This window comes from Sinohyriopsis cumingii, chromosome 14 (assembly GCF_028554795.1).
Source record: "Sinohyriopsis cumingii isolate HCF-2022 chromosome 14, ASM2855479v2, whole genome shotgun sequence".
Lineage (NCBI taxonomy): Eukaryota > Metazoa > Mollusca > Bivalvia > Unionida > Unionidae > Sinohyriopsis > Sinohyriopsis cumingii.
In genome coordinates, this window is record NC_142974.1 from 108,013,691 (window position 1) to 108,040,673 (window position 26,983).

At 34.2% G+C, this 26,983-nt stretch overlaps 1 long non-coding RNA gene across 1 annotated transcript; it reads right to left on the bottom strand.

The window, feature by feature from the left end:
• Positions 1-401: 401 nt before the first annotated feature.
• On the bottom strand, positions 402-15,541 carry LOC149784582 (uncharacterized). The gene is made up of 4 exons (XR_016414169.1): positions 15,405-15,541; positions 14,641-14,716; positions 5,823-5,985; positions 402-669 (listed from the first exon to the last, which is right to left on the bottom strand). It is a non-coding gene; the product is annotated as an uncharacterized LOC149784582 (long non-coding RNA).
• Positions 15,542-26,983: the final 11,442 nt, after the last annotated feature.

Genomic DNA, 26,983 nt, shown 5'->3' on the forward strand with positions numbered 1-26,983 from the left:
GGAAATATAGATATAGTAAAGAAATAGTTTTAAAATATATAGAGATAAAGAACTATGGGGAACAAAGGGAGAGAGAGAGAGAGAGAGAGAAAGCATTCGAATGGGGACAACGAAAACTGTCTGATGTAAAGTTGAACAAAACAATGGGGGATTAACTGGAAAAATGTGTGGAAGACATGGGCGGGAATTAAAGTCCTTACAAGTTCAAAGTATTATATTTAAAGTTTTACACAATGTATGGCTTACGAGCGAAGTGGCTTTCAAACGCCACATGGTAAAGAAAATATCTAAATAACCAAGATATAAAGCAGCCACTTTACAAAATACCATGCAATAGCTAAATGTGATAATAATAAGTAGAAAGAATTGACTTCACAATGCAGATATGCAAACAAGGGATATATCGAAGAAATAATTTATTATATCTCGAGGGAATATCTGATAGAAAAGTATACAAAATATGACTGATTATATTGTTAAAACAATGTTGAAATGTGGACATGTAGTTAGGATTAAACAAAATATGCTTGACTAAAGTAAACTCTTCTTGCACCCTTGTAGAAGACCACTGTGGGGTATCGGCCCCTGTTCATCTCCCCTCTTAGAGGGCGGTTTTAGTCCGTGCGCGGGTCGGACCCGTCCCTCACATGTCACAAGTACACAGGGATGCTGGAATGGAATTTTTAAATCTTTGAACATTTTGTGCTTTTTTAACGGTATCTCCCTTACTTGTTCTTTTTATTTTCGCTCATTAGCATAATCTAATATTTAAACTCACAGGGGCTCGTATCGTTGCTAACAATTGACCTGTCATACATGTACTATATAGCAACTACAAGGGAGGACACTTGTCTCCTTGCTCGCGCGACCTATTTAATAATAAATGCTCGACATGGCCCTGATCGCGCACGCTTAATATGCACGAACAACGTGTTGACTGGAATAAAACCTTCTCATTGGCTAACTGAAAATAAGTTCTAAATAAATATAGGACGTCATTTTCTTCTAAAAAATTGGGAGGACAGGATTCCATTAGGCGGGATCTCACTTGCATATTAAGCGGGCGCGATCATGGCCATGTCGTGTGGAAGGGTGGGAAAATGGTTTGGTATTCTTTAAAGGTACGATATTAAGTCAACCTTTTGATAAGCATACACAGTCGAATGCCTGAGCTAAATAACGGTACCAACTTTATTAAGCTACGCAAAACGTAGCTTGCTATATCAGCGTTTATTCTTAAATAGGTCGCGCGAGCAAGGAGACAAGTGTCCTCCCCTGCAGTTATTATATAGTACATGTATGACAGGTCAATTGTAAGGAATGAAACGAGCTCTTGTGTTTAAACTCACATGACAAAAGAAAGGGAAACCCACCAATCTAACATAACATTAACAATCTCTTTAGATAGGTACACCAGGCCTTTCAGACGAGGAACAGGGAACCTGAGTACCGGTGGAAGTAATGAACGTAGATACAAGGAACAGAACGATGCTGTGGGGTAGTTCACGAAAACCTCGGACGCAACACGTGTACAAACACATAAAAACATAAGGGATACACAAACACAACACTGACAACATGATTTCTCTCACAATAAGACACACAAACACACACACACACACACACACACACACACACACACACACACACACACACACACAAATAAACATACAGACGCACAGAGAAAGGTTTTTTCCCCTTTTTGTTTTCATTTTGATTTTCGGCCTTTTTTCTCTATAACAGTTTTCCAGCTTTAGGAAAACTCGAGGCACCCATAAGACCATGCTCTAAAATAAGGAGCAGTACGATTATCAAATAAATGTAGTGTGGCACCTTATATCAAGCTAGGCAAAGTGCCCTCGAATACTATTAAAATAATGAGAGAGAAACTTACAACAGGCAAACAGAAAAGCACAGTTTAGGGTTTTCTTTGTATTTTGTACCTTTTGATAGAATATATAAACGTCTCTCATTCTTAAAGACAGTTGAAAGCTATAAAAAACAAAAAGGAACTCCAGGAAGGAAAATGTTCCTATTTAAAACAAAAAATAACAAGTATAAAACCAGGGGAATGATATGACGTAATACCGTCAATACATAAACATCTATAGCATACAAACACCACAGCAAATATGCACATAGCAAATACAGGACATAGGCAATCACATAAACAAGGGGAAGGGGATCCGCCATAGGCAATGGTCTTTTTTCTGATGAATAACCCCAATTAGCTAGAAGAACCGTCCTGGGTACCTCACACGTACACATAAAAGCTTTTTCTAATATTTCGGCAAGGGGGGGCGTGCAAAAAATAAAATTAAAAAAAAGTTAAACATGGAAACGGTTGCAAATGGATATGCGTACGTTGTAATACAGTTTTAAAAGGCACATATTTAGTATTTTGATCACCTTAAAAATATAATTGTATTTCTTTATTTTGTTTGGTTTGGCAATAGGGCCCTAAGAAACACTGTTGCCTTAATGCTGGGTTAGACACAATATGTGTGTGAAGATTATGTCGGCATAAAGATGTGGATTCACATACGTAATACAGTTTTAAAATGCATATATCTAAGAATCTCATCATCCAAAAATATAATTTTAGCTTCCTGTTTTGTTTGGTATGGCAATAGGGACATCTGAAACGATCTCGCTTTAAAGCTGGACTAGACAGAATGCGTGTATGAAGAGTCTGTCGCCATAAGGATGTCTTGACTATCACAGTTGTGTGTCAGTATTAAGGCGACAAATGTGTGTTTCTATTAAAAAATAATTTTTGTTGTTTTGAACATGAATATTGAAGAATGATAATAGGAATAATAATTTATTTTGATGAATTCATATACAAATATGTGCTACTGTTTTATAACACAACATGATGTCATTCTGTCACCCTAATGTTGCTCTGTGACATATGTCGCCCGAATGATGGTTACATGCTCACGTGTGTGTGTGTGTTTGTGTTTGTGTGTGTGTGTGTGTAAAAAGGCTGGATCCACGTGCACTAATACCATCATTGCACGGGGATTTGTTTGGGGGTGGGGGTTCTAATCAGAATAAATTAGTTATATTAATGCATCAAAGAGTTAAGAACCGTCATTGTGACAATGTAACGAAATATTAACTAGTGGTTTTATGGGATGGGGAAGCGCTAATGATACAAATATACTCATTCATATGCATAAATATTTTACAAGGCATCAATATGAGCACGTATTCCTGTTTACAATGCAATGGGAGGTATAAAGCTAACGGGTGCGAGTTGTGTGACAGATTTAGGTATGTACCTGACAAGTGTCTAAAGTGTATGTTACGGACACTGTATGCACAGTTCTAAAGCCCATGTCACGGACGCTACACAGTACTAAATTAAATGTCACGGACAGCGTATGCATAGCAAGGCGTTTTATAAAATGCACATGCAGAGAGTAAATATGTTAGTCATAAACGGTTGAAAAAGCTTTTGACTTTCATGTCTTTCGTATTAGGTTTTGATTTTACAATCATCTTATTTGAACAAATCTGTAGAGACATTATCTTATCACACTTAGAGACTATGACAGAAATTACCGACTTTGCATTTTTGTAATGTTTCCACAGTCAATGTTGACTGTCCTATTTAGTAAGTCAAATACACGATAATGTTCAAAGAAGATATCTTACACAATATACTCTTTTACGTCACTCAAATTCACTTTGAACATCAGCCAACACGGTGTACAAGGTAATTTTCACTTGTTATTGGAAACACTGTCGTTTAAAACTAGGCACAAAGTAATTTTCGCCAATTTTTATAAATGGACTTTTACGTAGGACACATTCATTTTCACTCATATTTGGAAACATGAGATAACACAACATTTTAAACAGGACACTTAAATTCTTACTTATTTTTAAAACATCACACTACACAGACTTGACACAGCACACAGTGATTTTCACTCATTGTTAGAAACAAAAGACAGCACAGTGTTTTGGACACGGTTTACAAGTGGGTATGGAAAATAAGGACAAAAAGCTGGCTCATTATTCTAGCCCGATTTTGGCGGAATGTAGACAGGTCTTCGATGAGCGGGCTTTTTGTACTTTATATTAGTGCTTTTAATATTGGGATGCTTTAGACACGATGAAAAAGGAAAAATCTCCAAAGTAGTATTGAATCAGATTGTTCAAGCCGTCAGTATAGTTAAATAGGAATTGAATGATACGTCATATTTTCAAATATAAAACATAATTTGATTGATGGAATATCTCGTTTCCAAACTGTTAGAAACTTTACAAATATGATAATGAAGCTGAGAGACAGGAATTATATTAAGTACTTCATGAAACAATTATTCATTTGCTGTTGTTGTCTATACTTACTTTACTACAGTATACACACCATGTTTATATTATTGAACAAGTCATAGTTTGATTATGTAAGTATCACTATGTACCTGACTTTTACTATTTTCCTAGCTAGTTTGGAAAATTATCTTACTTTTTCCAGTTCTATCGTTACTAGCGAATTGTGAAGACACATGTGAGTATATTTGTATTTGTTAAGATGCAAACAATTTCGCTTGCTTCGTTCTTTTGTGCACACTGTTTAATTTCAATTTGTGATATTTTCAAGGACCTGATGGTGAAATGAAACATTACTGATAAATGCTACTTCAGAGAGGCTAATCATTACTATTAATTATTATCTGAACCTAACCATTATGATGGATTCTATTATCTGTGTCTAACCATTAGGACGGATAATATTATCTGTGTTTAACCATTAGGGTGGATCATGTTATAGCTGTCTAACCACTAGGATGGATCATGCTATCTTTGCCTAACCATTAGAATGGATGGTTTCATCTGTGTTCTGTGTTTAACCATTAGGGTGGATCATGTTATCCCATAACAGCTATGCATAATAACTGAATTTATACAAGGGTGTACACTTTTACCATGAAAACATGTAACACCGGCCAAGAGACCAATGATATATCATCACACGCCAACAAACCCCATTGACGCGTTGCGTGGTTGAAAGAAAAAGGACACGACGAGATTAGGAAACTGTATTCGGTTTTTGAGAGCTGAAATACAGCGAATATCAGTCCGGTTTTAATTTTGTATTTCTGGTGATGCTAAACAAATGAGAACAAACTTCCGACAAAAAATATAATCGTTTTCTTGTCGAGTTTATTTATGCAAATGGAAATCTGCCATTGACTTGATCGACAATGTAGAAACTGACACAATTTATTCCTTACCAAAAGTATCATCACTGAAAATATATCTTATTTTTATATAAGTAATGCAGTACATTAAAAGGACGTACTAATACCGTAACGTTATGATCATTAGACGGAAAAACGGACAATAAAACTAATGATGAAAATCCGACATAGTAGCAGTGTTTTTATTATTTTTGCAATACCAAATTTTATTAAACTCCGCCCAGTACCGTTCAATATAAGACAGCACAACTAATAATTAGATATATACTGTCGTTATGCTGAATATATTTATCACTTTACATCCATTCACACAGTCGGACCACTGTTGTGAACGGTTGTTGCTGTCCCACGCACTCTTTAAGCTTATATCGGTAATGCTATGCCGGGGGCCAAGTGGAAATTTGCTGTAAAAATTAATTACTTATATTAGACCTTAAGGAGGCAAATAGAACCATATAATCTAGATTTAGGCTTATTGAAATGTTGCCGACGGTATATAATATCAACCTGCTGTGTTTAGTACATTATGGAACACCGTGGATACGTATCGAAGTGTTAGAAAAAAACATCATGGCTGTTATATATGACCTATCTATTACATACCTTCCGTTTCTAGTTCCAGAATCCTATCTTCCATTATACTGCAAATAGCCTCTTGTGAACTTGCAGTGGCCATCGTGTCTTTTCAATGAAATGTGGATACAAACGTGTTTAATCTAAGACGAAGTGAGTTGTCAACCTCACAATGTGGCGATGTTGGGCTGGGCTGCAAAAGGTAGAGAGCAAACGTAAAGCCGAAATCCATGTATATAACTACTTTTAAATTTAGCAATTATTAAAGAAATATCAGCTTGTGTTCAAAAGTACAATGTCAAAGAAATATGTACTTGTATAAGATGCCAAACTTGTTTTAGGCCCGAGTGGCCGAGTGGTCAAAAACACTAGCATTTACAGATCACCACCATCTCACCTCTGTCCTCGTGGCTTCCAGTCTTTATCAGGCCAATGTGGATATGTGAGAAAGCTGCCAATAGCGTGCCGTGGGTCGGTAGTTCTTACCGGGATTTTCTCGAGTTCTTCCGTCACTAGTCCGAACATTCTGGCCATTCGGCCACCAGTTATACTGACCGCTATGTGTAGCCTATCCAGCCCTGAGTAATGGCGTTAAACCTCAAACCAACAACATCCAAAATAAGTCTACAATAGATGCATGGTGCACGTACGAATAGCAACACATAATAGTATTGCTTTGCATACGAAGTGGGAATGAGTATTTACGCACTTGTTCATATTTACCAGGTCGAAGCCAGGTAAGTTCATCGTATGGACCTGCCTCTGTCGTCGGTTATCCTAAATGGTGTTTGTCAATCAGTCTAGAGGGTTCATATATGACAGGACTGATCTATCTTGGTGCATCATCTTATATCATTCAGAGGTATGATGACTTTGATTATTGACGATAACAGGAATATACCTGCATGTAAATGGTTGAAAGTACAAACACCTGTAGCTTTATTTTTAGACTGGTGTTTATTGGTTGGTCCGTAACTCTGTTACTCCTTGTTGGTACCCCAAAAATGTAAATCTTAACACTCAACGTGTTACTAAAACAATTGGAAGTTTGCACGTCTGTATCAAGTCTGAACTCAGCCATGCAATGCATCTAAATCATTACCGGAACTCAACCATGCTATGCATCTGTATCATTACAGGAACTCAACCATGCTATGCATCTGTATCATTACCGGAAAATAAATGCCTTCGACAATTAATGTAATTCCAATAGCATTTCATGAACTAACTAGATACGAATACCAATAATTGTGAAGACATGTCATATGAATGTGAATGTGTTTCGTTAGACTGATACCACCAAAAACATTTGCTAGATGGTAGTCCACCTTTGTCAACACATGTAATATGAATGTGTATTTGAACAATATTATCATCATATAAAGAAGACCGATGCTTACAAAATTTATATAAATCCCTAAAAATATATCCTTCGTGAGTTTACACCAAGTGTTTATTCTATGCTTCTGCGCAGAATTCCAGTGTTATAAACAAACCAACCAAACATTGCAGATAATGTCTTAAGTATCCAGCAACGAGCTAGTATGTAAATATCTTTCCTTACCCGACTAATTTATTTTTATATTGCAATATGTATACTTCTTTCATGTCGTTTGTTCAAACACATAGAGGTATATAATGTACAGAAAACAGAGAAACTGGGAGAATGAATAAAAGCCCAGTTGTCACCGCAACACTCGGAAGTTTGTATACATGTCGTTTAGTCATTTATTTCACATCAGTAAGCCCAGAACTTGTATTTATCTTTTCTTGTTCTCTATTTGGCGATTACAGCATATACAACTATTTTGAGTTGAAGTCCCCTTTCTGCCATTACTCCTGCTGATGCTACAGCTATAATCAAATTACCTCTCAGCATATTATCAAACAGTGCAATCACCACTATTAATGCAATTGTGCCTTTGTTAACGTACCATAACAGCGTTGTAGACTTTTACCGTTGCAAACGATGGTAGTAGTTTTAATGTGGTGTGGTGATGGTAATGGAGATGATTATGACGACAACTACATTAATAAAGGTGTTGCCACTCCGTTTTTGATACCATTTTGTGTATATGGAGGCTTATTCTAATGCCGAGTAATATTTTACATTCTACATGGAAGTATAACCCAACACTCAAACCCTGTCCCCTATATACTTTATACATCAGTACATATCACCAATTCCCATGTATGAGGGCTTTGTCCGTTTCAAATTTGGCATTGATCTTCGTACATGTTCTGCCATATAAATCAATTCCTGCGAATCCTCCTAGAATAAACAATAGTGGATTGCCACAATGTGTTTTACAAATAGAACAACAACTTACAGCTTAATGTAAAGAAAGAAAGTAAGAAACTTAATATTTAGGGCAAATATGACAATGTGTGAACTTCTTGGTTACATCTTTTAGACCGAATGTATATTTTGCATTTACAGAAGGTCAACATAACCAAATACAATCATTTATTAGGACAGGGCATATTTCAAAGGTATAGTTTTAAAATAATTTTCGAATGTCGGCATTATTATTCGAAGTTGCCACGTATTTTCTTTCTCGCTCCTGCCATGTTCAAGGTGGAGGGGTGGATGGGTTGGTTAATTTTGTGACATGCAGCACAACGTCATTTTGATCACCTCATTTCTTTATTCAAGTTCCTATTTCAAAAATAGTGTTGATCCTTTTATTGAAGTCACTGTTGCTGCGAACCAACTATTACAGAAACAGACTGCCAATGAAGCTTAGTTAACAGATCTATAATGATCCTTACATTTAATTTTTAAAATTAATGTCTTGCTAGATATAAAACGTTTACAAATTTTCTATGATTTTTGTGCAGTATTTCTGAGTAAGAACCAATATATATATATATATATATATATATATATATATATATATATATATATACATACATTTTAAAACCATGAACAAAAACTATACGAACAAGGCTTGGTATTCATTTATTCTCATAAGCTGAATATTATTTCTCTTCTGTAAATCAGATTAAAAAGATCGTGTAAGGTTCCATTTTACCTCATAAAAAGAAAATGGTTATGTGGTTTGCATTGATTTGTTTTCTCTCCCTTTTTCTTTTTTTCTTCTTTTAAACTTATGTTGCATTTATCATAGTACAGCGAAGGAAGATCCAATGATTGCACCACACCATTAAAAATAGACACTAAGCAAGCAACATTTTCATTGTAAATTTTTGTTTACAGTTACATGAATAAAATTATATTCTGGAAAAAATTAAAAAGCAGGAGCGTCATGGGGTCTTTCTCCACAGGGCTCCATTGTGTGTTCCGATCCTCAGATCAACCGCCTACATGTGTACGGCTCTCCCGAAGTGGTATTAAGGATCCGCCCCTGCACAACTATTTTATCAGCAATATATAGTCCACTATGCTGACATGGAATTTATTTAAATACACAATATGAACAAAATACGTTTATTTCTAGCTCATATATCAGATAACGATAGCAGTTGTTGAATAACGTCTATCATCGCATATTCTCATTATTTATATTTATGTAGAAATACAATGCGGATATCTACGCATAGCTTGGATTATCAATTCTTAGTGTAACGTATGCTTGGTATTATTTTACATTTCCTTTTTTCGGTTTTGTACATACGCAAACACACACTCACACAAGAGATTGTTTAAGTGTATCATTTCAACCGGTGACAATGCTAAAGATTTAAGGTGTAGTCACTATTGAATTATTGAGGGGGATGTGTCTGTGAGTAATTAGAGGGCATCATATTTAGACGTGAAAATACATATGCAGTAAAGAGTTTTAATATTAAATCCTGCCATTATTCGTTAGTAAATTGGGTTGGTTTTTTTTTTTTTTTTTTGCTTGGCTTGCTTATTTTTTCGTTTTTGTCTTTTTTACTGTTGTTGTCGCTGTTGAATTGGACAATCTTTTAATGCTGCCAGTGACTCTTGATTTAATATAGTGTAAGATTCAATAAATAAATTCATAACTAAATAAATAAATGAAATAATCAATATTAGTCAGTGCACAAGTAGTGCTTGGGAACTAAAACTAAGAAGCAAGGACAATAGCCAGATGTATCTTTATACATGCATGCATACATACATACATACATACATACATACATACATACATACATATTATAGCACTGTAAGACAAAGTTCTTTATCAGTTCTTTATAAGTTCATGTGGTAGAATTGCAGTTTCCCAGTGTTTGCACAACGTACCAAACGTGAACACAAAATAGAATATAGTAACTGGATAATTGACGGAGATGTCTTGTTGAGTATAGGGAGTATTTTGAGGGGATGCACGGAAAGTGGATACGATGAAATACAAGTACAGCTACCAGACAAATCCATCTCTACGACTACATGTAGACGGCCATAAAATATCGTTCTAGGACTACGCGTAGTCTGCGATACAATTCTGTCTCTAAGACTGTGACTAGTTTGCTATGCACTATCGTCTCGAAGACTACGCATAGTATGCTATACATTACTGTTTCCATGACTACACGTTGTCTGTCATACAATATGGTCTCTAAGACTACGCGTGGTCTGCCATACATTACTGTTTCTGATTACACGTAGTCTGCCATACAATATCGCTCTAGCACTACGTGTAGTCTGCCATACATTACTGTCTCTAAGACTACGCGTATTCTGCCATGTAATACTGTCTCTATTATTACGTATTTTCTGCCATACATTACTGTCTCGAAAAACTACTCTTGGTCTGCCATACGTTACTGTCTCGAAGTACAACCGGATGAATACTCCCTGAGAATTCGAATGATTCCATCTCGGTAAATCCGGTAAGATCGTAGTAGAGAGGTAGTTGGCCTTTTATCGCTACTCTGGTCATTTCGAGTACTGGACGACCGAATCGTTCAAATACGGTTGACATTCGCTGTATCCAAGAAAACTAGCCGGGTAAAAAGGCATGCTGTTAACTGAGATCGCCGGAATTATATTTTGTGTTCCAGAGACCACCATGCCCAAACTCGACACAAGATCGTGATATATCGTGCCATTTTACTTTAATTTACCAGTCATCACATATACATGAAAGTTTTAATTACAGTATAGATATGTAGTCAGTTAATCGAATTTATTATATATTATGTTATGGTATCATAAATTCATAGATATCATATACTTTAATCTATATTGTTACAAATGAAAAACGTTTACAATACCACAAAAAGGAATTTTCGTTTCCCGTAGATTATCCAGATTATCTATCTATCTATCTATCTATCTATCTATCTATCTATCTATCTATCTATCTATCTATCGTTTTTTGCAAAGGTGCTAGCTTAAACGCACTCATTTTGAGTTTGATGCTAAACGGATGGTACCCGGAACCTATGTGAAGATTGCAGTTCCCAAAATATATTCATCTAAATCGTCGTCCTCACCCAGAGTTCCGCAGGATATTAAGCATGGAGTGGAAAAGATTATGTATGCAAATTGATAGTACTTTTAAGATTTTTGAATAATATTTGGCATTTGTACGTGAGGTTTAATCCATAGGTAAATTTAAAATACATAGGATTTTGTCTAGAAATTCTCTGCTTAAAATACCCTCAACTCCTGGACCAATTCTTTTTGTAAAAAAAAAGATTCGAGTTCCTAGACAACTTAAAACGTTTTAAAAGTTTTGTGACTCCCTTCAATATCAGAGGCATTTCTGAATCACATATTTTTCAAAAACAAACTCATAAATCACTACCAGATCACGTGACCATAGCAATAATTCAGATATTGACCACTCATTTTTCTTATAAAGGGACACTCTTGTTCCTAGACGCAAATAGTAATCTTCATTTTGTATTAAGTAGAAAAATAGCGTGAAATATCATGCACATTATCATAATAACTAGAAATTTTATTGTGATAAATTCAAAGTTTTGGTTTGGAGAGGTTCTGCTAATATTTCACGAGTTTATCACAACAATAGCAATATTAGTATTAAGCGATACTAAACATTTGGTTACACGTTTAGATGGGATAAGAGTACGGTAAAGGCTAGCTGTGTTACAAGATTGGATGTGATACGAGTTTGGTCGAGTTTAGCTGTGTTACAAAATAACATTCAGGAGAATGAACATGTTGACTTGTCAATTTCAAATAAAAACGACATTTAGTAGTGTTTTAGGAAACAACGTTAGACGCTTCCTTATCTCGCTACGTTTTATGTGAAGCATAGTCGAAAGAAAAACATCAATTTGCATCATCATCATCATCATCATCATCATCGACAAGAGCATCAACAGAAACTATGTAATCATAATCGTCATCCCTTCTATTTACAACATTGTTGTTAACTACTATTATCATTATTATTATTTTACTTTCCTTTGGTGAACAGACTAAAGCAAAACATTTATTCATTTAAATTATACAAATATAAAGAAGACAAAAAAGGTCCCAACGTTTATATATGTACATATCCTGTGTTAAATGAAGACTCTTCTATAGTATATTCATCCACAAAATGGGATACACGGCCATAACCGCGTTAAACGATGGGCGTTGTTATAGTATATACATCTACAAAATGTATTCCATGGCCACACCAGTGTTATATGATGGACGTTACTAAAGCGCATTCATCCTTAAAATGGGTTCCATGTCAATAGCCGTGTTATATGTAGGACGTTACTCTAGCGAGACGCAGTGTAATAAAGACCCCTGTATCAATGGAATCTACATAAATTTATTCTAAATTTGTAGGAAATACAAATTATTGATCCAGAAGGAATATTTCGTCGATACTTCATCCGTCATTTTGCAGAGCCTAGTAAAAACACTTTTGAGAGGTCAAATTCCCGTGAATTTCATCCAGTATAGAACCTTACATAAAATATCACCAACGATTTGCACTTCCTAGTTATCTAAATTTTGTTGTCAGAAATTTACTGAAGGTCAAACAGTTGAAAATATACAGCAACTGGTATTAACAAGCAGCAATAAATTCATGTTTTCTGTAATCTTTTTAATATGTATGCATTACATAAATATGTTTATGAGATTCTATGAATTGCGAACTTACTTATGAACACGTAATGGGGGTTAAAGAAACTGAAGTTCTCTCCAGTGCCCTCTGGCCTTTGGAAGCTATTTGAACATACAGTGCTTGCATGGTGGCACTGGCGATATGTGAGAGAACTTTGAGGAATAGATCGGAGCTGTGAGAGATTTTGGGGTGTATATTCAAATAATGGCATGCCTTAGTGCAGTGGTCATTGCGTGCAAACCAACAAACCTACCTGATCATTATTTAGTCTAGTGATTTTTAAACCTGCGATCCTATTTGGCACCTGCTTTTTCTTCTCTTCCTGTTTTATGTACTTATGAATCTAATAATAATTCTAATTCAGAAGTAAATGAAACTATTATCATGATGTAAGATACTCTACTGGATCATGATGCTAAGATCTGACATTGTATCATGACGCGCTAAGATTTGACACTATATCATGATGCTAAGATTTGACACTGTATCATGTTGTTAAGATATGACATTGTATTATGATGCTAAGATTTGACACTGTAACATGATGCTAAGATTTGACACTGTAGATGTTCTTTAAACAAATTCGTTGCTTAAAGAATATTACTAACTTTACTGAACTGTCACGTTGACCTCTTTCATTCATAACAATTCTGAATAACAATAATTCTAATAATTCGTACCTAATAATAAATCTAATAATTAATATCTAGCTGATCCTTATGCAATGCAGTTTACTAATTTAGTATATTAATAGTGATTAATTAAAGCTGATCCTTATGCAATAGAGATTACTAATTTAGTGGATTAATAATAATTAATTTTCAGCTCATCCTTATGCAATAGAGATTATTAATTTAGTGTATTAATAATAATTAATTAAAGCTGATCCTTATGCAATGCAGTTTACTAATTTAGTGTATTAATAGTGATTAATTAAAGCTGATCCTTATGCAATGCAGTTTACTAATTTAGTGTATTAATAGTGATTAGTTATTGCTAATCCTTATGCAGTGCAGTTTACTAATTTAGTGTATTAATAGTGATTAATTAAAGCTGATCATTATGCAATGCAATTTACTAGTTTAGTGTATTAATAATAATTAATTAAAGCTGATCCTTATGCGATGCAGTGTACTAATTTAGTGTATTAATAGTGATTAATTAAAGCTGATCCTTATGCAATAGAGATTGCTAATTTAGTGTATTAATAATAATTAATTAAAGCTGATCCTTATGCAATGCGGTTTACTAATTTAGTGTATTAATAGTGATTAATTTTCAGCTGATCCTTGTGTAATAGAGATAACTAATTTAGTGTATTAATAATAATTAATTAAAGCTGATCCTCATGCAATAGAGATTATTAATTTATTGTACTAATAATAGCTAATTAAAACTGATCCTTATGCAATAGAGTTTACTAATTTGAATTAGCAATAAAAGTTCGTTCTCTGTATGAATAATTAAGTCTAAAGAAATATTTGTTATTAATTTGTCATTATGATTTTTTTGGGGGAGCACACAATTGCTTAAATTAGGTGAATCAAATTATTGACTAGAAATGTCTTAATGCATTGCAACAAGTGCGTTGAACTCTTGGACGTTTCTGATATTGACCTTCCATACTCATTTATCTACCATACTCCATATATAAGAAATCCCAAGAGAGCTGTTACAATATAGATAACAATAACCGTTTAAAATATGCAATAAGTGTCCTTGAATATCTAGAAATATAAAATCTAATATTCTAACAGATAATTGAATATCAATTTAGAAGAAACAACTTAACGTGCAAAATTCAATTATAGAAGACTCACCTGCAAACTTTCTTTCATAGCATCTGGTTCAACATATTGTTTTAAAACTTATTGTGGATTTTTCAGAAACAGCAGTCTGAAAGTATAATGATTGAAAAATTTAAAATATAGGAAATATTAAATATTTGAATAATATATAAATAGTGAGATTTTTTAGTCAAATTTTATTATGCTTTTTCAGATCAGGAGACCAACAAACAGATCTTATAAATTTTTAACATCTTATTAATTGTGTAATCATGTCAGGTAGAATTTTCTTTTTACAATTTCTTTTATTACACATAATTAATTGGTGTCTAACAGCACAGAAGCACATGACAGTCTATTTAGAAGCAAACAAAGGCTATCGTCCCAGCTTTTTGTGGATAGGATTCGAACCAGCATCCTTCTTTTAAAGTCCATCACTCTAACCAGTGAACTATCATTGATCTTAGGCATGGCTACCTTTCTAAAGAATATAGTTGTAGTTTTAATACGCAGTCCAGGTTAAATAACATAATTCTGCCAAAGTGTTGTTTTTGGATTGGAGTTAACGCCATTTCTCAGCGCAAGATAGGCAATACATGGCGGCCAGTATAATTGGTGGAAAAAGATCCAGGTAAAACACCTGCAAGAACCACCGAACCACAGGAAACTAATCGCATGGCAGATATTTGCATATATGTACGCACAGGTAACTTGCATGTGATTGATCTTTAAAATATATACGATACCAGAAACATATACATTCTTGCAAAAATTATATACAGATAACTGATACTTACAAATGTCTATAAATCCCTTCAAAATAAGTTTCTTGAATTAATTTTTGCACTAAATCCTTAAATAAACTCCTCGTATTAACTTGTACACTCCATTCAGTGAGCGATACTGGTCTCACATCCCAGGCAAAGCCTTCCTGCCTGCTATAAACAAAACTACCAATCACTGCAGAGAAGTTTGAAAGTGCATAGTAACAAACTACGTCATAAGAAGTTGACATAACTCAGTCATACTTAAGTCTTATCAGTTGAACTTTAGTGTAAATGAAACGTGTCCACATGAGAGGGGTATATCTCGTTCAAAGGGATTATTCTCGTACATTATACGGCAGACAGGTTGACATTTGTAATAGTCATAATTTATAAATTACTGTAAATTGCTGTGACTGTTAATCTTATTAGTAATATTACTTACTACTATCACTGACTTTATTTTTTCGACTCTGCTGCTTCTATTACTACAAGCAATATTATTTATATTCTAACTACTACTACTAACGTCATCTTCCACTACCACCAATAGTAAATTCAAGATAAGCTATACTGGCTCTCTGCTTAGCTCTCCACGTGCAAATTACATCTTAATTCATGTGTAAAACGCCGTTACATATTTGTAACGGTTTTGTGGTAATTGACCAAATCTACGAGATATGTCCATAGTATTCTGTTTAGCTTTGTCCTTATCTTGATTGTACAGTGTCTCTCATATTAGAGGCATTGTGTGCAGTGTGACAGAGTTATCAGATGCCTTGTGTACAGTGCGTCTCACATATTAGAGGCCGTTTGTACAGTGTGACAGAGGTATCATATATCAGATGCCTTTTGTACAGTATGGCAGACTTATCAAAGGACGCGTGTACAGCGTGGCAAAATATCAGATGCTACTGAGGACAAAAACGAAGCTAACTAAGGCAATTGTAACCAATGCATTAGACTTTGCAACTAATCTGTTTGAACATGTATCGTTTGCAAGAGTACAACTTAATTACATTTTTCTTCTATACTGCAATGTGGTATACCTTATGAACGCTTTTTGAAATTTTGAATGCGTTAGAAGTACAGTTAACGCTTTAGAACCAATTTTAACACCACTGTTGCAATAATGATCCCAGTATGAAGAAATACATTAAAGGCTACGTACTTTGCATTAGAAGCGTGTACTATGTGTGTGTCTGGATGCTATGAAGCTACTATTTACTTTCTATTTCCTTTTCATAAACTCCTGCCACTTTAGAGATGATTTCTAACGCGTTAGATATATATTTTAACGCTGGAGTACGTTTTTGCGTAGAAATACGTTTTAGCATGGAAGTACAGTCTCTGAATATGTTTCAGTGTGTTAGTTGCAAAATGGATAACAAGCGTAGAAGTACAGTCTCTAAATACGTTACAGTGTGTTAATTGCAACTAAGTTAACCGGCATCGAAGTACAGTCTCTAAGAATGTGTCATTGTGTTAATTGTTAGAAATGCGTTTTAGCGTAGAAGTACAATATTTAAGTACGTTTCACTTTCAGTATGTTAAATGCAATAGTATAGTATAAGTACAGTCGCTAAGCACGTTTTACTGTTTTAACTACATTATAAAACATAACGGTTAATACATTGTAATCTCTAATGAGTTTGGGTTTCATGAAATCACTTTCCATTACAGATTCATTACTGTATTGAATGTAACAAAGTTTTGTTGTAATGTGCAAGCAACTTATTAGTAATGAAATTGCATTATGTCTTAATAGAACGCGGAGATTAATTAAAAGGTGAGTCACGGGTAATATTTACCATGCTCGTTTATCATAAGGGTGTGGGATTTTAGCCATAGGAAAAGATAATCTCTAAAAGATTCTGTATCAGTTAAACGGTAGAGTCTCTTTGCTAAAATATTCTGTATCAGTTACACGATAGATTCTCATAGCTAAAATAGTATGTATCAGTTGAACGGTAGAGTTTCTTTGCTAAACTATTCTGTATTAGTTTGACGATATAATCTCTTTACTAAAATATTTTGTATCATTTAAACGGTAGAATCTACTTGCTAGCGTAATCCGTATTAGTTAAACGGTAGAGCCTCTTTTCTACAATAAAATGAATCAGTTAATGGTAGAGTTGCTCTGCCAAACTAATTCATATCAATTCAACTGTGTAGTCTCTTCACAAATAATTACATGGAGAAAATGACAAGAATTTGTGTGATGAAAAGTATTGAAGACCATTCGTGTCAAAACCTCGATGCACAAAAGCGTTAGAAATAACATTTAACAAGCCAATTTTCATTTTGAACGCCTTTCTGTGATTCAAAAATTACAGGCATTGGTTTTAAAATTTAGGAAATACAAAATATTATCCACTAAAATTCGTTTCCAATGTGTCGGGTCTGCAAATGCTGAGATCTTCATTTAGATTAGTCTTGAAGCTCAATGGGAATATGTGTCACTGGCTGACAAACCGGAAACTGATTCAAGTAGAAGTTATTGGTCTTAAACAGTTCATTCAAGTCGAATTTATCGATCGTATAGAAATAGAAAGCAAAATATGTTTGATGCCAATTGCTTTCTTTAAGTAACTAAATACGGGGGGGGGGGGAAATGAAAGAGCTTAGCAGCTGATACTTGTAAGAGCACGAGTCTGTCAAATCATCAAGTTTATGAAAGTGACCCACATCATTCAGAACAGATAGTTACTAGCGATAATCCTTTTTATTATGACTTTAAGACGTTTTATTTGACAAACTACTAAACATTGTTGAACTGGGAAGTCCAAAGATCACCAAAAATGAACATTTGTCGGTGTCTGAGACATTTCCACGTAGGGCTGTGGAGATCTGATTTTAGTTAGATTGTCTCTAAAGGATGTATGTCATTAATAGTCTAACAGGTTAAAAACCAATTAAATAAATAATCATACACATAGAATTAAGCTATGTATTGGTTATAAAATAAACTTGTCCATCGGTGACTGTTCACGTCATAATGGCAAAACGAACGCGTTAGAAAATCATCCGGATACATTTGAGATGCAACACGTTATAAATGAACCCTTTCCTTCGTATTTTGTGCAATGTAAAAAAAAAAATCCTTCCTTTCAAAAGAAAGCACGTTTGTAAAATCAGTACTTCTTTTGGTTTGGAGTGGTTGAGGTGAGGGTGGTCATAAAGATACACACTAGAAAGGTAACGTGTTACTTTTGGTAAAAGATGTTTATGTTTTCATGAATAAATTTCGAGCAATTAAATCTCAAATATTGTAAACAGCATACACCTGTATGCATATCAATGCATGGAAAAAGGATTATTTACAACAGCATAAAAAACACTTCCGCTTTATGAGTGTATATATGAAGTGAGCGTTCATAAAATCAGTATGTAGTAACTTGAGGTCCATTATTAAGGAAAGTGGTTTCTCGACCCGCCTCGATGGTCTACACTTTGTGATAAGTAGCGCTACAAATTGATTAAGGTCGTGCTAGGTGAAGGCTGAAGAAACATTTAATAACAGACTCGCACATGCTTTAACTTTAACCGGTACCCGACCCAAACTGGCAAGCAAGTATCATAGGTCGGCAACTAGTAAATGTCTTGCTTCGGATTAGTTTGTAACTGACGTAATTCGCACAAAAGAGGCTCTAGTTCTAGCAAAACGTCTGTTCCTTCTGTGATAAGTGGGTAGCTTCACATGAGCGTGGTGCAAGATGTGATAAAGGACAGAGATTCCTTGCTTTCACTAAAAATGGCTGACGCTAGTTATATGTGGTCTCAAGAGCACCGGAAGTGTGATGGAGTCGTCGGTAATGCTCAATGTGATCATTGTTACCATAGGGAGAAGATGCAAAGCAATTAAATTAACTTCTTCTAAATCTTTCGAAAATGAGAGATAAGTCTACTAAATGTTCTTTTCATTCTTTCAAGTTTATACAATAATATTATCATAATATGTCCAATTAAGTACACGATGACTGTGTTAGGACTAAGAGACTAGGACTAAGACCACGGATATCACGGGATTGTGTGTCGTTATTTTACATACAACTGGCTAGGTAGGTAATAGTTTCCTCTGCTAGATCTTATTGAAAAGCTGGAGTGATCACCAGAAAAAGAGTAATGTGTTCCTTTCCTTCATGTCATAAAACGTGTTGAACATAATCAATATAAGGCCAAATATATAAACACAAGGTACGTGAATGTCCCTTCTGGTGAGTTTTTTTTTCTTTCCTTCGTGAGAAAAAGTATGGATTAGAGATGTTACAGATATGTGTTTACCTATTTGTGAGCGCTATACTTTCAGTTCATTCCGACCACTTAGACGAGATCTGTGAAACCAAAAATATGCCTCAGATTTATGTCAAAGTAGTAATTTGCAGAAATATCATTTCCTTATTGCTGGAAATATCTTCGCAAACCCCCCCCCAAAAAAAAATAAAACCCAAAAGAAAAACCCGAAACAACAATCTAATCGATCACATCGGTTATTTGTTGTCAAGTGCCCAAAACACCTTGTATATATACGTCATACTGCTCTTAGAATAAAACTAATCAACATCAGAGTGTCAATATTGGCAAAGCTTGCTCCAAATTCATATACCAATATAACATACCGTTACGTTAGTCTGTGTATTAGGATTATCATTTTCGTATGACATTATTACGTCAGCATTTGATACTTAAATGAAAACAAGAACTCCGACATAGAGACATATTACAGATGTGCAGTTTGTGGAGTACAAGTGACAAATGGACATTTAACACATCTTGCCTGGGTACCCGACACAACAAAAAAAGGATTAACAAACACAAAATCAAATTTATATAGCCATTAACTAGGAAACGGAAAAGCTAAGAATTTTACATACGTGAACAAGAATTTTACATACTCCAAAAAGTAAACACAACATTTCACAACAGTAAAATTCACTTTTACATTAGTGAAATAAATTATGTATAAGCATTTGTGCAAAGAAATTTACAGATTTGAAGTAAAACGTTGCACAAGTAATGCAGAATGTATCATATGTATACAAATACATTATGAATTTTTATTGTCACATATACGATAATATTTATATGCAATTTATATATGCAAAAAATTTAATCTCTGTAGAAATAAACAACATCAGAAATAGTCTTTAATTTTAAATATGTACATTATTTGTAACATATGTAAAATAGTTTTTTCTTTCTTTTTTCTGGACATGTGAAAATAAGAATCAACGGTAAGCTGCTTGATATAGGTATCTGCTAAGATAAGCCAAGCATTATCTGACAGCTTACAAATCAATTTACTTTTATCAATTTAATTTTATTCCACTTATAAAGCTATCATTACGTTGTAACCTACTTGTATGTTGCATAACAGAGTGATTTACTATCACGCTGTATGGTAATTTAGCATCCGATCTGTGTCTTGGCCATTTGTCCATGCAGGTCAAGAGACTGTTGATGTTGATTTGCTTAGGTGTGACATACTGGTTACAAATTCCATGAGGATTAATTAGCTATACGGGTTATATTAAGTTATAAACAACTTTGAATTCTAAAAGCGAATTTTACAAAAGGAACAAAGCCTTTTGTCTGTATGTCCTCTGGGCCTTACACAATTGGTGTGCGTTTATATGCATGCCACATATGCCAATATGCTATTTGTTTTGTTTATGTTTGTTTGGATGTGTGTAAGAGAGAGTGGCGGCGGAGTTTCGTGGGTGAACTCAAAATAATATTTCATCCCAGGCCACACTTAAAACACCTGCTACCATTTTAACCAGCGACCATTGGCAAAACTCTGCATTTGTAATGTCTAAGTTGGTACCTTTGAAAGTAAAAGCAAACAAAAGCAAACAGACTGACATACAAATGTCAAATAAAGAATTCAAAAACATGCATATAAACACAAGTCATCATTTTGAAACAAAATTGTTTATTTTCGTTCTACGTTGTCATGCATATCATTTAGGCAGGCTATTTCTCATTTTGCTTAAAGATTTTGTTTCCCGAGCAGAGAATTAAATTTAATTATAATTCAAGACAATTTCATATATTTATGAATCAAATCTGCAAATTGTCTTTTTTCATTGCCCCTACAGAAGCCTCACTGAAGCCAACTATTTCTGCACAAGTATTCACCTATTCTTCATCAAGATGTGATGTTCCTATTTTTACTACTGTTGCTGCTTTATTAATATTACGATTTCCCACCATTACCGCAACAATGTCAATACTACTTCATTGAGGTTGCGATTACCACCGTTACTACAACCATGTCAGTACTACTTCATTGAGGTTGCGATTACCACCGTTGCTAGAACCATGTCAATACTACTTCATTGAGGTTGCTATTATCACCGTTACTACAACCATGTCAGTACTACTTCATTGAGGTTGCGATTACCACCGTTACTACAACCATGTCAATACTACACCATTAAGGTTACGATTACCCATCATGACCGTTTACTATTAGGCATATACACTTAGCAGTGCACCCATCATTGCCACAACCATGTCGAAATTGCTTCAATCACAACGGCCGCATCCTCTATTTTGTGCTTAGAGCTGAGTATCGCATGCCATTTGATATCGCAATACTTGACTTCGATACAATATGTATAATGATAGCATCGGTACCTGATTAAGATCAGATCCCCGCTGTCTCAGGTAGGATGGTGGAAATCTGATTTTAATCATATTAGATAGTATCGTAAACAGATAAACTAAAACATGTGCATGAGAGTCCATCTCTTGTATAATAGCATAAATCAGTTGTACCTTATTCTAACTTGCGAGTGAGAAGAAAACGAACACTTTTGTTTTAATTTTGAGACTTTGTTTTCAAATCTTCACTAAGCAATGATTACATACACTTAAAACGTTCTTGGCACCTGCCAATAAATTTTGAGGGTGCCCCCTTTTTAAACCCTAAAATATGTTGCCTTCATTTAAAAGCCCTAATATATGTTGTTCACTCCGAGTGCACTTTTAAGTGTATGCACTTAACAGTCAATGGTAGGTATCATTTTAAATAGAGATATAAGTGTGAGGTGGATGTGATAGGTCCTTTATTAAACAGAATATATTATGCAATATGCACTGGGGTGGTGGGTGTTTAAATTATCAGTTTATAGTACGGGGTAAGCAAAATTATTCATGCTGAAAATATATTTATCAGAACTTATAAAGACACACACACACACACACACACACACACACACACACACATATATATATATATATATATATATATATATATATATATATATATATATATATATATATATATATATATATATATATATGAACAAATTTCAGCGTTGGTACAAAAGTAAGGATCGTAAATTCAGACGTTATAGTTCGCTAATATATTTGCTTTGCTAATTTGTTCAATTTGCGACATCATCAGTACTATCTCAATCCCAAACTGACACAGCATCCTTAATAAAATCCAAATGCAATGATCGGTCATGTGATCATCTAAAATTGGGCAACATTGGTATAATAATGAATCCTGTTGTACGAACTGCTGCAGACCGATACTGCTTGCTTCAATCAAAAGAACAATATAAGTGTTACGTGTTTAGGCTCTTTTAAACAGTAACAGTAACAAGAAAAATGTGAAGACAACAAGCTTTGTAAAATTTAACAAATAATTTATTTCCCTGGAAAAGCAAGGTAAAAATGAGTCTTATTCATTTTTTCTAAATCTTTTTCGATATGCCTCAGGTACCAGCTCATACATCTTCAAGTACATTCCTTAATCACATTCAGCACTTCCTTGTACCAACAATGAAGTGTAGACGTCAGGAACGTTGCCCATAAGTATAGTTTGTAATAATACGGTCCAATATTCTCTTGACCATTTGAAAAGTTCAGTAATCTTCCAAAAATGAAGAAATTGTTTATCAACTCTTTTCTTGAAATTGGAGTAGTAAACGAATATTTAATATCTTTGGAAACATCATAATCATGAATTATGTATAAAGTGGGGTTGTCATTGTGCCCAGCTAGCCATTTACAATTATTGTAATCAAAATTGCATATCCTTTTCTTTTCTCTGTATCTGCACTTCTACGTCACTATATTCTTTTTCCATCTGCAGTTGTGTTTCCTTTACCTCTGTCTGAATTTGCATTTTTGTCTCCTCTTTCTTTCTTTCTCTCTCTATGAATTTTAATTTACATAATTTCCACCTGAAGCTCAATATTTCTAGGTTCTAATTCCATCTGTTTGTTTAGCTCTAAATCTTTTAATTTCTTCTCAAAATCAGATACAGACTTACTAATAAAATATTCTGTTCCACCTAACACGTGTTTTTTTTAAAAGATCATTACGCTTAAGAAATAGCACAATGTATGGCAAGCACAAAAAAAACTCGTCATTTCTATAGACTCTAGCATGTATTGTGTAGGATATAAAACTAAATTTCATAATTATAAATAATAAATACTTATAATTTTTCCCTACAGAATGTTCAAGAATATAAAATGTTCCGAACGAAATCCAATTTTGGAATGTCCTTATATAGCAATGGTCGTGAATGCCCTGATATGTCAATTGTCTTGAATGTTCTGATACACCAACGATGCAGCCAAGAATGTCTTTGATTGAATTCGCACAAATCCAAAGCAACTGATTAATCCAAAAAGTCAATGAACACATTAATATATCTAACGAATAAGGCACAAAGTCAGATGTTTAAAATTTGCATTTACGACAGCATACAAAAATCAATTACACTAAATGAATAAACTATACATAAGAAAACACCTATAAGATCTTATGAATTTTAAGAACACGTGCTGTTTAGGTAAAATACCTTAAACTGAAGTATTCAACAAGTAAACCCAGACCTCTCTTCACGTAATTTTAATAATGTTGCCAGGCATCAAAACAATCTATAACATGTGCTGTGTTGAGAACACATGGAATAAAACTGGCGGAACATGCATCATTTCGAAATGAACATGATTATTTCTCCCTCTTTCAATTTGTTTAGACTTGGCCATGGGTACATCTCTTCTAAACATGAGCTTGCCGATGCGGAGGAATTTCAGCATCGATTTGTAAGGAGCAGCTGGCTTATATTCTTTGTGGTATAGTTTTGCTTAAATAATGATAATATACAGGCAGATTAATTAGTGTCACAGAGTTATCAAATGTGTATGAACATCTTCTGGACATGCAACTGAAATCACACCACCCGACCTCTCCATATCCTGACCCCATACGCCCCCAACGCCACTTTCAATGATGATAGAGATTTGGAGCAGCACTTGTCTTCGGAACGTCGCTTTAAATAGGCTTTTGAAGAGACCAGAACAAAGTTTTGTTTTTCAGTTCAACAAAACCAAATATAAATATCAGTAGTTTTTCATTAGAAGCTATTCGAACTCGGTTGCATGTCTGAGTGAAACGGTAAATCCAATGATCATTTCTTTTCTTCTTTTTTTCTTCTATTCGTCGTCTATTTATTTTACAATTACATTAACTTTCGTTGTCTTGTTGATTGTTTCTTTTGAACTTAAAAGAATATGTCAATAATTAAAACAATCAAGAACCATACATACAAATTGTAAATTTAGAAATAGATGTAGAAAGTAAATGATAAAAAGTAAATATCGTTAGCAGAAAAAAGATTGACATTTACATGTATATAATTAGACCAAGAAATGACAAGAGTATTAGGAGAGAGAATGATATTTAGGTGATCTTTAGCTGAGATATTTAGCACAAAAAGACATGATCGTGTTGATTTATTTTTAATAATGTTGTAAATACATCATAACCTCTTTCTTTATTTGCACATCCACATAAGGTTCAATTATGGTGTAGCTTTTTGTATCAAAGCCAGTATGAAATAAAAGTTAAAAACTGTGTCCGTCACTGAAATATTCCAATATCAATTAATTCATCCTTTGCTTTTCCCGGAGTGTTGTCATCTGACTTACCTACTTCTGTTTCTGTGTTTTACAATTTTATCTTGAAATTGGCGAGATGCGTCTAAACAATATATTACTAAATAAAGGTGCCGGTATATGTACTGTGATGAAATCGCAGAGTATAAAACGTGCCGAAAATAAAGCATTGCAAACTAAAAATGTCCTTTATTTTCTTATTCAAATATTGTAGACTTTCTTATGGGAAAGTACCTTGTAAACATGAGCCTGCCCAAGGTTGGACAAATGGATTTGAAAAACCCTGCTAGCGTCTATAATTTCAAGTAGAATGTTGAATAGGTAATGATACCATACGATGGATTGTTTAGCGACATAGCATTTCCAAATATTTATGAACATATTCCGCTCATTTTACTACCACCAAACCACCTCACACTATCCTATACCCATATCCACCCCCAGTTCTGCCCTCACCGATGATACAAATTTTCAGCTACCTTATTTTTGGAATATGCTTTAAATATGCTGTATTAGAGGCAAATATTAAATCAAAATATAATAATCTATACAAGGAAGTCACGACAACATATTATCGTATTACAAAAAACAGACAGAAATAGAAAAGATGCCAGGAATAACATATACATAGACTGCTACTAATTTAGATCACATGCCATGTTAATTAATTATAGTTAATCATGTGACTTAACTCGTTTTACCTGGTAGACCTAACGGAAAAATATGGCAATGGATAGGGATGTTTAAAGAGTTGCATAATTACCGCATGCTCTATAGAGCAAGGCAGCTGCTGAGGACAGTACGTAGATGTGACCTAGTTCAGATTAGTAATGGATGTATCTGCTTATACTTTGATTGCACAAAATATATGCTTGGTCCATACTGTCAAGGACTTGAGAAAAAAAGTGATAACTAGAACTATTATTTATTAAGCATATGGCATGACTTACTTCCTTCATGTATTATTCATTGTGTGTCATTCATAGTCACTCTATCAACAATTGCTTGTTAACACTCTAGAGGTGATATTTTTCATCTGATTTTGATCAAACTTTGATAGGGCAAGACAATTGCGGTGAAATTTTTCATTCGATTTTGATCAAACTTGGATAGGGCAAGACAATGACTGAGGACCATGCCAGTATTGCCATAAGCCCAACGTTAATGAATTGATTTGTTGGGTTTCTGTCTGCAACATCTTTAGGGCTTTGTGTCAAGGAATTTGAACTCAGTTTTATTGTTAGAGATTTGCATGAATCTTTTGAAACAATCATATCAAAATATCACTAGGTTTTATTACAATGGGCCATCTTAACACTGGACAAATTGTACTTGAATTACAGGGATATCATGTATTGTGGGCCAAAATAGGTCAAGGTGATATTCGTTTCACTGATGTATATAGGACAAGTGTTACTGATCTTCATTTCTCTTAATTCGTTGATGTAAAACTATGAAAAACAATTATTGCTTTATAATGAAGATGACGTTGTCTCGCTTTAATGTTGGTCAGCTTTGTTGTCTTGCTGTGATAGCATTTCTGTCTTGTTTTTGTTTAAAAATGTATTTACATACATTTTGTTACTTGTCAGAGAGAGAGTGTCAGCCTGTATCAACTAGAATTAGTATAGCTTAGAAAACAAGAGGAGGAGATAGATACATACTACTTGTTATAAACCAACAGGA